The sequence below is a fragment of the Nelumbo lutea genome, chromosome 3 (genome assembly GCF_056320005.1).
Source record: "Nelumbo lutea isolate HS-2025 chromosome 3, American lotus-T2T, whole genome shotgun sequence".
NCBI classification, from domain to species: domain Eukaryota; kingdom Viridiplantae; phylum Streptophyta; class Magnoliopsida; order Proteales; family Nelumbonaceae; genus Nelumbo; species Nelumbo lutea.
The window spans coordinates 58897021-58911838 of record NC_142686.1 but is presented as its reverse complement, the minus strand read 5'-3'; positions in this window follow the sequence as shown (position 1 = coordinate 58911838).

Below are 14818 nucleotides of genomic sequence, written 5' to 3'. Positions count from 1 at the left end.
TCAGATGAATTTTTTCAGCATAACCTCCGCTGATTTCAATTTCACTTGACTCAAATCAGATCAAGATTTTACATTTTTCTTTTTAAGTTTCCACTTAAGTGAAAACCTATATGCATTTATAAAGACTTATCCCTAGAAGAAATGATTTTGTTCTTAAGGCAAAATATTTATGTAGAAGAGAAATTCTAAACCTAATGAATCAACATACAAATTAAAATAGGGATGGTTTGGTTCAAACCAGTTCAACCAGCGGTTTGAGAAACTACAATGCCTCCTGGACTCAAAACTATCTTTGTAACGAGTTAGGACATATACCATATTTATGTTTTGATCATCTAGGTGATTTCTTGGGTCACACTTCCTTTGATTGGACTTGTTTCCTCTTCTCAGGTACTTTTCCCTTTACTTGGATTCGATTACCCTTCTTAATACTTAATTTGGGAGGGGGGTTAGGAGGGTTCAAAAATTTGGGTAACATACTTAATACCAAAAGTTTGATGCAAATAACAACCAGTTAGTGCCACAACAATAGGTATAAATAAGCAATATAATATGAGAACTACTCAATATCAGACACTACTTTTAGTATATCATATGGCCAGAAAGTCCCATAGAAAGGTGTAATTTTCATCATAAATTTGAGCCTCAACACAAACTAAACTCAACTTGACTATCTTTTTTTTTTTTTTTTTTTTTTTGAGAAAAAAGGTAAAGAAATATATTAGACAAAAGTAGAAACAAATCTGCACAAGTCTTTTCCATTGTAGTTTTCCTCACAAATTCTAGCCTTTTCCTAGCAAAAAGATTGAATCTTAGGTGGTCCATTGAAAGAAAGAAATGTAGAAAGAATAAGAGAAGTTGGCCTAACTAGTGAGCAAATTAGTAAAACAAATGAGAAAGGTGATGAACAAGAACATAGAAGATGTAAGAGACCTAGAAAAGAAATAAACTTATCCTAAAACATATATCAATAACATCTGTAGATTCATCCTTTTGGAGAGAAACATTTAAAGTAAGATAGAATCAATTATGGCTAACCATACTTGGGAATTGGTAGACCTACCTCCAAGGACAAATTATTGGTTGTGAGTGAGTGTTCAGGAAAAAAACTAAAACCCAATGGAACCATACACAAATTCAAGGCAAGGCTGGTAGCAAAGGGGTATAATCAAAAAGAGGGTGTAGGCTGACACCTACCCTCTAGTAACAAAAATAACAACTATTAGGATCCTAATTGTCATAACATTTATATACAAATTAATTATACATTAAATGGATTCAAAAACTGTTTTCCTTAATGGGGGTTTACAAGAAGAAATTTATATGGATTAGCCTGAAGAATTTAAAGCTCTAGAAGAAAAACATAAAGTCTACCAAACTAGTTAAATCATTATATGGACTTAAACAAGCTCCTAAACACTGGAATGAAAAATTCAATAGTGTTCATTTTTTTTATAATAAATTCAATAGTGTTCTAAGAAAAAATGGGTTTGCAGTAAATGATGCAGATAGTTGCATATATAGCAAATTCAATGAAAAATTAGAAGTAATAATATGCTTATATGTAGATGACATGTTAATTTTGGGTATGGATTTTGATGTGATTAAAAATACAAAGAAAATTTGCTTATCTAACTGTTGATATGAAAGATATGGGAGAAGCAGAAGTAACCATAGGAATAGAATTAAATAAAACTTCTAATGGTTTGACATTGACACAATCTCATTATATTGAAAGAATGTTAGAAAAATTTACCACTTTGATTGTGTGTACCTGTAAGAACACCTTAAGATTCTAGTGTTAAATTAAAGAATAGTAATGGTGATGTTGTTTCTCAACATGAGTATGCTAGAATCATAGGTAGTTAATATTTTTAATGATCTATACACGTTTGGATACTGTGTTTGTTGTTGGCAAATTAGGTAGATATACTCATAATCCCAAAGGTAGGTTTACCAAATTAATGACTTTGGACCAATTTTTTAAGAAACGATTCAGAATCGGAAACGTTCTGGCCACCAGTTTTCGGGTTGACAATTCAACCATCCAGTCCGAGTGGATGAAACGGGTCAATGGTTCGATCATCTGAGTCAATGGGTCATTAACTGATTCAACGGTTTTTAATTGGTCAGGGACTGAGTTTGGGGTAAAACGGAATCGGTTGCCTAGAAAGTTTCCAGGTCAAATGGTCCGACCATTCGGGTCAATGGCGGTTCGAAAACCATGCTTTGGACTGCACTTTAATAGATATCCAATTGTGCTAGAAGGTTATTGTAATGCAAATTGGATCTCAAATTCAAATGAGACCAAATCCACTAGTGGATATGTATTTACCTTAGGTGGTGGAGCCATTTCATGGAAGTCCATCAAAGAGACATGTATTGCTATGTCAATAATGGAATCTAAGTTCATTGCCTTAGAACAAGCTGGTACGGAGGTCTAAGGACTTCGTAATTTATTGGCTGATTTACCTTTATGGTCAAAACCAGTCCCGTTTGTTTTCTTGCATTGTGATAATCAAATAGCAATTTTTAGAGCAAAAAATAATAGCTACAATGGAAAGAGTCGACATATTCAACTAAGACACAACACAATAAAAAGATTAATAGGTGATGGTGTGCTCACACTTGAATTTGTGAGGTTAGAAAAAAATTTAGCAAATCATATGACTAAGGGACTGACTAGAAAGTTAGTCTTAGATACATTGAGGGGGATGGGTTTAAATCCCATAAATTAAATAAGAAGTGGTGGCAACCTAACCTTTATGATTGGAGATCCATGAGGAGGTTCAATTGGTAATAACAAGTCATTATAAATTTGGTAGAGTACTATCACATATTATGTTTTGAGAGTGCCCCTTTACGGTTTAGATAGTACTTACTGCAATGTACAGAGGTTAAATAAATTACTCTTAATGAATTGGTAGCCCTTATGGGTGGTGTAGATAGTTATAGTTTACATTTGACGAATTCACCTATATGAGCGTGGAGGTGGGGCCGCCTCCTATGAGAACAAGAGCTTTGTTCTCTAGAGAGTTCATGAAAATTTAAGTATGGGTGCATAGTTGAAACATATCAAACTGTGAGAACCAACTGTTATAGAGGGTGAAACGTTTGTTGTAATAGTGCACCTGAGTTATAATCAAAGAATTTGGTTCAAGACTTAGTTTTACAAATTTCAGTAACACATGCCTTATAGAAGTGTGCCCAATTCGTGTTGTTGTAATTTGAATCATGTGGGGGATTATTGGTACTCTTTTCTTGATTTTTGTGTGATCCAAATTAAATGCTTTTGTTTTTCCTTTGTTTCTTTGTATTTTATTTGATAGTGGAGTAGCTTAAGTCCCACATGGACTAGGAAGAACACTCCTCTTGGCATATTTATTACTTTGCGTTTTTGGTTTGTGTCTTATGGGGCTTGTGGAGAGAGTGCATCTAGACCACCACATGCATGCACATGTTGGGCTAGACTGGCTGGGCTAACATGAGATCAGCTTCTATCAGGGCAAATATGTGCCCACACCGTTATGATAGCATTTTTCAACTTTGCATTGGGAATATCTCTTCATGAAATTAAACACACAAGTACGGAGATATTCTCAATGCAAGGCAGTAAAGGCTGCTTGAATGGGCTTTGCCCTGATTGAAGCCAAACTCAGCTAACACACACATGTGCCTGCCCACTGCACACGTAGGTCCAGGGCCCCTATTCCTACCTTATTTATATATTTTCCTTTTTTTTAAGATAAGAATACTTTTTCCTAGCATTCTTTTTTTGTAACCGCCACTCTCCTAATTGTGAGAGAACTCCTAACGTTAGTGGGAGATGCTTTTGGTTTGGCATTAAGCTTTCTTAATGGTCAACATAACTGTGATTTTGGTGCACTAGAAATTAGCTTCTCTTTTTCGTGTTTTTACCCTCTCCCCCACACTAGTTATCCTCTCTCTGTTAAGTCATATTGGGATTATGAAACACACTAGTCCCGCTGCTTTGGGCTGTGAGTGTACACAATGCCAAGGTTGAGAGATGTTATATCCTAGAGGCCGATTGCAAAAACCTTCTACACCAATGATCAGTGATTCAACCATATAGGTCAAATGGGTTAAAATGGTTAAAGTTGATACTTATTTATTTATTGTATCCTGACCGTTGGATTAGCATATTAGGTCAGGTTATAATAAGGTTCATATAAATACTTTCTGTTTGAGAGACAAATAAGAAAGGGGGCTAAGAAACGAAAGGGAGGAGATGATGGTTGTCGCTAATTCTCCATATTGGTTTAGAATTACATTTTTTTGTTGTTGAAAAAGATGTTCTTTCTTGTAATAGAGAAAGACAAGAAACTGAGAGAGAGAGAGAAAGAGAGAAGCTGAGGAATTAGAGAATGAGCAATTTTTTCTAACATATTCATTGCTGGTTCTTAGTCATTGAGACAGAAAGATGGAGGACTCATCGTAAGTTGTCGTTGAAAACTGAGAACTGAGGAAAGTATATCTGTTTGAAAAGTGAGAATGAAAGAGGGAAGAGAGCTTTTGTCCTTTTTTACCTCCTTTTGTTTGATTCTAAAACCCTAACTATATGTGCAAATTCGATTCGGGACTCAAATATAATTTTTTTTGGGGAAATGACTATGAACCCCCTTAACAAAAAGAAAATCCTCCCACGCCTTTACCATTAAAACCAGCACGTTGAAACCAGTGTTAAAATCAAAATACCCAGCAAACATCAGCTCCCAGGAATTCAGTAGTTGAGGCTTCTGTATGTAACTTTGGAGATTTTGAACATGCAAAATTGGTTTTTTTTAATTGCTAAATGGCCTTACCGATCTAGGATGATAACCAGTTCCATACGGACGGTCTTAGATGTTCTCATAACCATCTAAATGACCTTACTAAAATATGGTCGGTTCTCATAATACCAATTCCATACCAAGGCATTATCGAGAGGTATGTGTTCACATCACTGTTTATAAATTTATATTTAATGGTCTAAACATGGTTAATAAAGTTTTATGCATTCCTATAACTTGGGTACGGGTATCATCAATGGCATTCAAAATTTGATTTTAAGCTTAATATCATAATTGAATGAATTCAGATATGAATTTTTTCAATTCAATAAATATTTAAATTCGAATGATTATTTATATAATACATAAATTTTTTTCAATTCAAAAAATTTAGAGCTGTTTAATCACTAGAGCTCTTCATCTTTCATCATCGGAGCTTCCCCATTTCGAAATTTCTCAGAGCCATTTTATCACCGAAGCTTCATATTTCATCGCCTGAGCTTCCCCATTTCAAAATTTCTCAAAGCCGTTTCATCACCAGAGCTTCCTGATTTTGAAATTTCTCAGAGTCGTTTCATCACCCGAGCTTCATCTTTCTTCATCTCTAGCTGTGTTCCCCATTTCGAAAATTCTCAAAGCCGTTTCATCACTTTGAGATTCATCTCTACCTGTGTTTTCTGTTATACCCCTCTACGAAACATTGAGCCGTTTTCCCCATTTCAAAATTTATCAGAGTTGTTTCATCACCGGAACTTGATCTTTACCTGTGTTCGTCATTTCATCACCGAAGCTTCATCTCTACCTATGTTCGGTCGATTGGAAACCTCCGTCTTCCCCATTTCGATTTGTTAGAGCTTCTTGCATTCGTCGTCCGGTACAAGTCGAGTTTCGTCGCCGGTCGAAGGAAGGTCGATGTCCCATTTTCACCGGTCTGCTTCATCTTCTATCTCCTTCTTCCCCTGTCTTTGAACATTGGAAGGATTCATAGAGGCCCCTTTGTTCATTGGTAAAAGGTTTTGCAATTTACCAGCCATCGTGCACCCCCCATCCTATTCCAATCAAAAACTCTGCTAGATATTTGGTAGATTATAGTGGGAATTGTTCCTCAAACACCAGTTCCATTGCTCTGAATGCGGTAAGCATCTAGCAGTAATTGAATTATTCAATGTGTTAATGTGGGATTTTTTTATTTGCATTTGCCATTACTTGTTGCGTTGTCTCTCTAACTGGAGTCAAATTGCACATGTGTCTGTTCGATTTCACATTATCCAACAGCAAGCAAGGTTGAGAAAAAAATTTGTACCATTTGTTCCTGGGATCACCGGTTGGCCATTTGAATTCATGGAGTTAGCCCCCCAACAAGTTGGGTACATGTTATATGTTCAACGCTTAGGCGTAGGGGGTACTTGTATGATGGTTATTGAGTCAGAAAGTGATGTATGTTTTGTCCAATGATAGAGATTGTGCGGTGTTTGTGATGAAGTAAATTGATTAAATCGCCCGGGGCTCAGATTTTGACTTTGATCTAATGAGTACACTAGAATTCTATTTGTTAGCAAATGCTTAAATGTCTCATGTTAGTAACTAACATATGGTACTTTTGTTGTAGGAAATTATCAATATTATTAGGTGGCAGATAGGGGCTCAACTCATTCGGAACCATATCCCATGAATTGCACATGTTAAGTGGATGATAGAAAACCTTTTTATTTTTGATTTCTCTCATCTTACCAGTGTGAGCATATATTAACATTGTAAATTATTGTGTAGATCCAATGATTGAGTAGCTCTAACTATATAAATTTACACATGAATGGGTTTAAGTCATACAAAATTTCTTTTCTACATTGCCTGGTGAAACATTATCTCCATAGTAGTGTCGTACCATCATCAGCCCAGGCCATTGGGCCGATGGGCAACCAGAAAGTGTCAGGATGCTCATTGGTCGAGTGGTAGTAGGAGGGAGTAGGTTTGGTGGCCATCGAACCCCTCGGCACCCACCGGAGTGGCCTTTAGGTGATTCTGCCATTTCCGAGATGCGGTCCCGAAGGGAGAAGCAGGGATAGAAGGGAGGCGGAAGAAAGCTCTCTTGGACATCCCTAGAGGAGGCGGAGACGCCCCAGGTTTACAAGGAAGGATGGCAGTGGGAAACGATGCTTTTGAAAAACCACAGTTTCCCACCGTCGGGTTGGGCCGTTAGGCCGATTGGTGACAAGAAGGTGTCAAGATGCTTGGTGGGTGAGTGGCAATAGGAGGGAGTGGGTTTGGTGGCCATCGAACCCCTCTACACCCACCAGAGCGGCCTTCGAATGATTTCGCAATTTCTGAGACACGGTCTCGGAGGAGCCATGGGGGTAGACGGGTAGTGGAACCACCTCCATAGGGTGGGGAGAAGTCTCCTGGGCATCCCTAGATGTGGCAGATATGCCCTCAGTTTATGGGGAAGGCTGACGGTGGGAAATGGTGGTTTTGCAAAAGCACAGTTTCCCACCGTCGGCTCGGGAAGTCGGGTTGATGGGTGACCAAAAGGTGTTGGGATGCTCGATGGGTGAGTGGTAGTAGGAGGGAGTGTGTTTGGTGGCCATTGAACCCCTCTGCACACATCGAAGCAGCCTTTGGGTGATTCTACCATTTCTAACAAGCAGTCCCAAAAGAGGGGGGGGGGCACAGGGGTAGACGAGCGGTGGAACCACCTCCATGGTGTGAGAAGAGGTCTCCTCGATGTCTCCAAAGGAGGTGGAGACTCCCCAGGTTTTCAGGGAATGTTGATGGTGGGAAACGGTGGTTTTGCAAAAGCACTATTTCCCACTATCAACCTAGGCCGTCAAGCCAATAGGCGATTGGAAGGTGTTGGGATGCTTAGTGGGTGAGTTGCAGGAGTGAGTGAGATTGGTGGCCATTGAACCCTTCTCACTCGCCAGAGCGCCCTCCAGGTGATTATGCCATTTTTGAGAAGCAGTCTCAGGGGGGGGGGCATGTGGGTAGACAGGTGACGAAACCACATCCACGATGTGGGGAGAGGTCTCCTGGACATCTCCAAAGGAGGCAAAGATGCCTCGAGCCAATGGGGAAGGCCAATGATGGGAAACAGTGCTTTTGTAAAACCACCATTTCCCACCATCGACCCAGGCTATCAGACCAATGGGCGACCGAAAGGTGTCCAGATGCTCCATGGATGAGTAGTAGTAAGAGGGTGTAACGAACCCCTCCGCACCCGCCAGAGCGGCGACTGGGTGATTCTACCATTTTCTGAAGTGGTCCCAGAGGGAGAGCTGTCTTGGACGACCCCATAGGAGGCGGAGATGCCCCGTTTCCCACTGTCAGTCGAGCCGATGGGCGATCGTAAGGTGTTAGGATGATCGGTGGGTCACGTGCAACTTCGCTTTGATCCTTCTCCCGATTGGTGTTGTGCAATCTCGAGATTCACAATGTCGCCTTCGAAGGAGTTCCATCAATTTCAACTGATATGTGTTCAACATGGTCATTATAGGTTGATCACGAATGTTTGACACCCATCCATTGAACGTCTCTGTAAATTGGATGACATTTGGTCATATCGCATTCTTAGGAACTTAGACTTCACCCAATGCTCAGGTTCAATGGCCTTTACCCTTTGACAAGTAGAGCTTCACCCATGACTTGGCCACCCATGCACGGGAACAAAGGCAGGCATAGAATCGATGAGATGGTGGTGCATGTCAATGACCAATGGGCACTTGAGTGCAAAGGAGATTGGTGGTACGAGGTACAACCCAACGACCAAGGGACAATCTGATGTAAAGGATGGGCACTGTAGCGTGATGCATGTTAGTCGGTTTGTGTAATGACCCATCGACAAGCATCACCATAGGCTGGAGGTATAGACTAGACCTAGGTAGTGCTTCACCCATGACATGGCCACCCATGCATGGTTTCCAAGGCAGGTATAGAATCGATGGAAGGGTGGTGCAAGCCAATGGCCAACAGGCACTTGAGTGTATAGGAGATCAGTGGTACGAGGTGCATCCCAACAACCAAGGGGCAATCTGATGTAAAGGAGGAGCACTACAACGTGATGCATGCCAGTCGGACAGTTTGATGACCCTTCGATCGACATACCAAACTCTTAAAACAACTATAAATGGGGTGGATCATGAATCTAGTTAACACACTTCACATTCTAACCAAATTATACTTAGTTTTTTCAGGTCTACGATGGAAGAAAATAACATCACCATTGTAATTATTCCATAGAGGGAGTTGCTTAACTTGACCCTCTGTGAATTGAATGCACATGATGCAGAGCGGATTGTGAGTGCCAGGAATGGCCTCTATCAAGCAATCGTGGCCTTCAACGTACGCAGTCACGAGGTATCATTTACCAGCAAACTCCGTCCATCGCCGAGAGTTAGCATACAAACTGCAACTGCTATATGAATCCGCCACATCAAAGAAGCACACCACGTCTGTGTGGTGGATGTCACATACCCAAAACACCACAAGCAACCATTGATGCATTTTGTACCGCCAAGGAACTAACCAAAACATTATCACAACACCAAGGAACCACCCCCAATAGGGGTGTTAGGAACCTTCCCTTTCCTTTATGTTAGTATAACATGTATGTGGAAATTTTAATGACCATAGTCGTGTACATCTGATATGTGCCTACACTTTACATGTTCCAATTCAATTTCCTTAGGTTTATCTATGTGTCTATGGGCTTCTCGGAAATAGCAAAATCACTCGGAGGCTGCTCTGGTGGGTGTGGAGGGGTTCAATGGCAACTAAAACCTATTCCCTCCTACTACCGCTCACCCACCGAGTATCCTGACATCTTTTGATAGCTCATCAGCAGATAGCCTGGGCCGGCGTTGGGAAACAATGGTTCTACAAAAGCATTGTTTCCCACCATTAGCCTTCCCCATAAACTCGAGGCATCTCTATCTCCTCTCGGGATGTTTAGGAGACCTCTCCCACCTCATAGGTGGTTCTGTCACCCGTCTACACCCACACCCCCTTCGGATTGTGTCTCAGAAATGGCAGAATCACCCGAAAGCCGCTTCAATGGGTGCATAGGGATTCAATGGCCACCAAACCCACTCCCTCCTACATCCATTCACCCACCAAGCATCCCGACACCTTTTGGTCGCCTATCGGCCTGACAGTGGGAAATGGTGCTTTTGTAGAACCACTGTTTCCTAGCATCAGCCTTCCCAATAAACTCGGGGTGTCTCCGCCTCCTCTAAGGACATCGAGGAGACATCTCCCCACCATGTGGAGGTGGTTTCATTGCTCCTCTACCCCCACACCCCCTTCGGGACCACTTCTCAGAAATGGCAGAATCACCCAGAGGTCACTTCGGTGACTGAGGTGGGGTTTGATGGCCACCAAACCAACTCTCTCCAACTACCACTCACCCACCAATCACCCTGACACCTTCTAGTCGCCCATCAACCCAACAACCCAGGCCGATGGTGGAAAATGGTGATTCCACAAAAGCATCGTTTCCCATCGTCAGCATTCCCCATAAACCTAGGGTGTCTTCGCCTCCTCTAGGGATGTCCAAGAGACCTCTCCCTGCCTCTTGGAGGTGGTTCCGCTGCCTGTCTACCCCGTGGCCCCCTCTAGCACCACTTCTTAGAAGTGGAAGAATCACCTGGAGGCCACTCTGGCGGGTGTAGGGGGGTCCGATTGCCACCAAACCCACTACCTTCTATTGCCACTCACCCACTAAGCATCCTGACACATTCTAGTCGCCCATCGACCCGATGGTGGGAAGCAGTGGTTCTACAAAAGCATTGTTTCACACCGTTAGCCTTCCTCTGGGGACGTCCAGGAGAGCTCTCCCCACCATGTGGAATTGGTTTCACTATTTCTCTACCCCCGCACCCCCTAGGACCGCTTCTCGGAAATGGGAAAATCACCCGGAGTCCACTTCGATGGGTGAGGAGGGGTTCGATGGCCACCAAACCAACTCCCTCCTACTACCACTCACCCACCGATCGTCCCAACACCTTCTAGTCACCCATTGACCCAACGACTTGGGCCGGTAGTGGGAAACGGTGGTTCCGCAAAAGTACTGTTTCCCACCGTCGGCCTTCCCCGTTGGCCCGAGGCGTCTTCGTCTCCTATGGGAACATCCAAGAGACCTCTCCCCACCCCGTGGAGTTGGTTCCACCGCTTGTCTACCCCCACACCACCCTTTTGGGACCGCATCTCAGAAAGGGCAGAATCACCCGGAGGCCTTTCCGACAGTGTAGAGGGGTTCGATGGCCACCAAACCCACTCCCTTCTATTGGTACTCACCCATGGAGAATCTTGACACCTTCTGGTCGTCCATTAGCTAGATGGCCCTAGCCGATGATGGGAAATTGTGCTTTTGTAGAACCATAGTTTCCCACTATTGGCCTTCCTCGTAAACCCAGAGTGTCTCGCCTCCTCTAGGGACAACGAGGAGACCTTTCCCCACCCCGTGGAGGTGGTTCCGCCGCCTGTCTACCCCATGTTCCCCCTCTGGGACCGCTTCTCGGAAATGGCATAATCACTCAGAGGCTACTCTGGCAGCTGCAGAGGGATGTGATGGCCACCAAACCCACTCCCTCCTATTGGCACTAACCCACCGAGCATCCTAACACCTTCTGGTCGCCCATCGGCCCAATAGTGGGAAATGGTGGTTCTGCAAAAGCATTGCTTCCCATCGTCGGTCTTCCCTATAAACCCGGGGCATCTCTGCCTCCTTTGGGGACATCTTGGAGAGCTCTTCCCACCCGTCTACCCCCGTGCCCCCCTTCCGGGACAGCTTCTCAAAAATAGCAAAATCACTTAGATGCCGCTCTGGCGGGGCGGAGGGGATCGATGGCCACCAAACCCACTCCCTCCTAGTGCCACTCATCCACCGAGCATCCCAACACTTTCCAATCGCCCATCGGCCTAGGTCCATGATGGGAAACAGTGGTTTTGCAAAAGTAGTGTTTCCCACTATCGGCCTTCCCCATAAACCCGGGGCGTCTCCGCCTAGTTTGATGGGTACAACACCCACTCCCTCCTACTACCACTCACCCACCAAGCATCCCAACACCTTCCAGGCGCCCATCGGCCCGATGGCCCGGGCCGACGGTGGGACAACACTGCTATGGAGATAAGGTTTTCACCAGACAATATTAAAAAGAAATTTTGCATGCCTTTAAGCGATTCATCTATAAATTTACATCCTTAGAACTGCTCAATCATTAAATCTGTACAATAATTTACATTGTTAATATATGCTTACACTGGTAAAATGAGAGAAAGTAAAAATAAAAAGGTTTTCAATCATCTTCATAACATGTGCAATTCATGGGATATGGTTCTGGATGAGTTTAGCCCATATCTGCCACCTAATAACATTGATAATTCCCAACAATAAAGGTACTATATGTTAGTATTAACATGAGTCATTTAGGTATGAGCTTACAAATGGAATTCAAGTGTACTCACTAAATCAAAGTCAAAATCTGAGCCCCGGGCAATGCAATCCATGCACTTCATCACAAATACCGCACAATCGCTACCACTGCACAAAACATACATCACTTAAAATTTCAAACACTAGTAGAGAAACGACGAATGTAGGTAGAGATGAAGCTTCGGTGATGAAATGGCAAACACTAGAAGAGAAACGACTCTAAGAAATTTCGAAATGGGGAAGCTCTGGTGATTAGAGATGAAGAACTCGGGTGATTAAATGACTCTTAAAATTTTCAAAATAAGGAAGACGCTGTAAATTTGAAATGGAGAAGACTTTGTAAATTCGAAATGGGGGGAGGAGCCGAAACAAATTTCAAATTTGTTGGTTGGGGCTGGCATGGGTTTCGATTTCGGTACGTTCCAAATCGAAATTTCGATTTCTAAGGGGGAGTTGGCTGAAGACTATTTTATGTGTTTATTATTTACCTAAAATAATTAATAGGTGGAATTCGAATTCAATAAACTATTTGAATATTTAATCAAATTTGAATTCAAACATTGATTTTTAATATCCATAACAAATTCAATTTAGATATTTCTTGATTCGATTCAAATTTGATCTTTTTACACCCCAAGACTTGGGTATCATCTTGTTGTGGTTGAAATGGAAATTTGTTTAAGAGATGGCAGAAATGCTCTTATACCTAAGGCTATCAACAAGTTAGGTCTAAGTAGGGGTGGCAACGAGCCAAGCTTTTCATGAGCTGCTTGAGCTCGGCTTGGTTTCAGTCAAGCTCGAGCCCAATTCAGTGGCTCGATTATTAAACGAGCCAAGCTCGAGCCTATTGGAGCTCGGCTCGTGAGGCTCGCGAGCCAACTCAAATATATATATATATATATAATATAATATAATATAATATAATAAAAATATAGAAAATAATATATGTAATAAAATTATTATAATTATTATTTATTATAATTCTTAATTTTTTAAATATAAAATAAAAAAATTATATGATTTTTATTTTTTTAAAACATTTTTTCTAAATATTTTTATAGAATATAAAATGAGTTGAGCTCAAGCTTATGAACTTTTGACTTGAGACGAGCTCGAGCTCAAGGTTCTGGCTCGAACCGAGCTCGAGCCTTATAGAATAGTTTCGAGCCAAGCTCAAGCCTGAAACTATTCGGCTCGGCTCGGCTCAAATCCACCCCTAGGTCCAAGTAGAATCAGAACTTACCCAACAAGAAATCTTAAGGACCCAAAACTAAACTAGACCCAATAGAGTCTGTAATTTTAGATCTATAATTGAATCGACTGGTCCTCGAAACAATCAAATCTAACCCAATGGACCCAATTACAATAAACCTACTAACAACATTCAAACAAAGAATGCTGTCTGTGGGGCCACTGACAGCATTCAAACAAAGATTTGCAGGGGTAAATTCCTTTAGAAGAAGAAAAGATATGTGAACAGAAGAGGGAGAAGTTCGAACAGAAGAGGGAACTGGAAGAAGATAAGAATGGGTAACGGAGGATTCGGTTAAAGAATGGGTAACGGAGGATTCGGTTAAAGAATGTTTTAAATTTTAATTAATATATAAAAATAATAATTACTGGTTACTTAAATAAATCCGGTAACTGCAGTATACGTGGCAATATTAGAAGTTTTAGATATGATATTGTTTTCCATATCATAGTTGGACCCTTTTATATTATCTTAATTGGCTTAATTACTCATTTAGATTGATTAGCTTTATTTATCTTAATTAGTATAATTTAATTAATTAACTTAATAAAATTAATTAAACACTTTACGGTCATTTAATTAGACCTTGAAATTGGCCCCATGTTTTTCAAACTTTAGCGTCAAAGTGATTTTTTTCAAACTTTAGTAGTGCCACAAAACATTGTTTAACGGATCTGCCAACATCTTTTCAAACGCTACCTTTTTTGCCTAGGGTTGCTTTCCTCCAAAGTATGGGGTTGAAAATGGCCCTTTATATGTTTTTGGGTTGAAATTGGTCATTTTTCAAAGTTCAAGGGTTGTGAGAGCCAAAAATCTTTTATTTATATATATATATATATATATATATATATATATAATACTGTTAGTAGGTTTATTGTAATTGGGTCCATTGGGTTAGATTTGATTGTCTCGAGGACCGGTCGATCCGATTATAGATCTAAAATTATAGACTCTATTGGGTCTAGTTTAGTTATGGGTCCTTAATGTTTCTTGTTGGATCAGTTCTGATTCTACTTGGACCTAACCTGTTGATGGCCTTAGGTATGAGAGCATTTCTGCCATCTCTTAAACAAATTTCCATTTCAACCCCTACAAGATGATACCCAAGTCTTGGAGAATTCAAATTCAATTAAATATTCAAATAGTTTATTGAATTCGAATTCCACCTATTTATTATTTTAGGTAAATAATAAATATATAAAATAAATATTTTCTTTATATAAAGTATATAAGGTATATAAATTAAGTATTATATATAAATGATATAAAATGTTTAAATATTTTATGTATTATATATAAAAATTAAATAATCAGTCGAATTAAAATATTTATTGAATTGAAAAAAGTAAT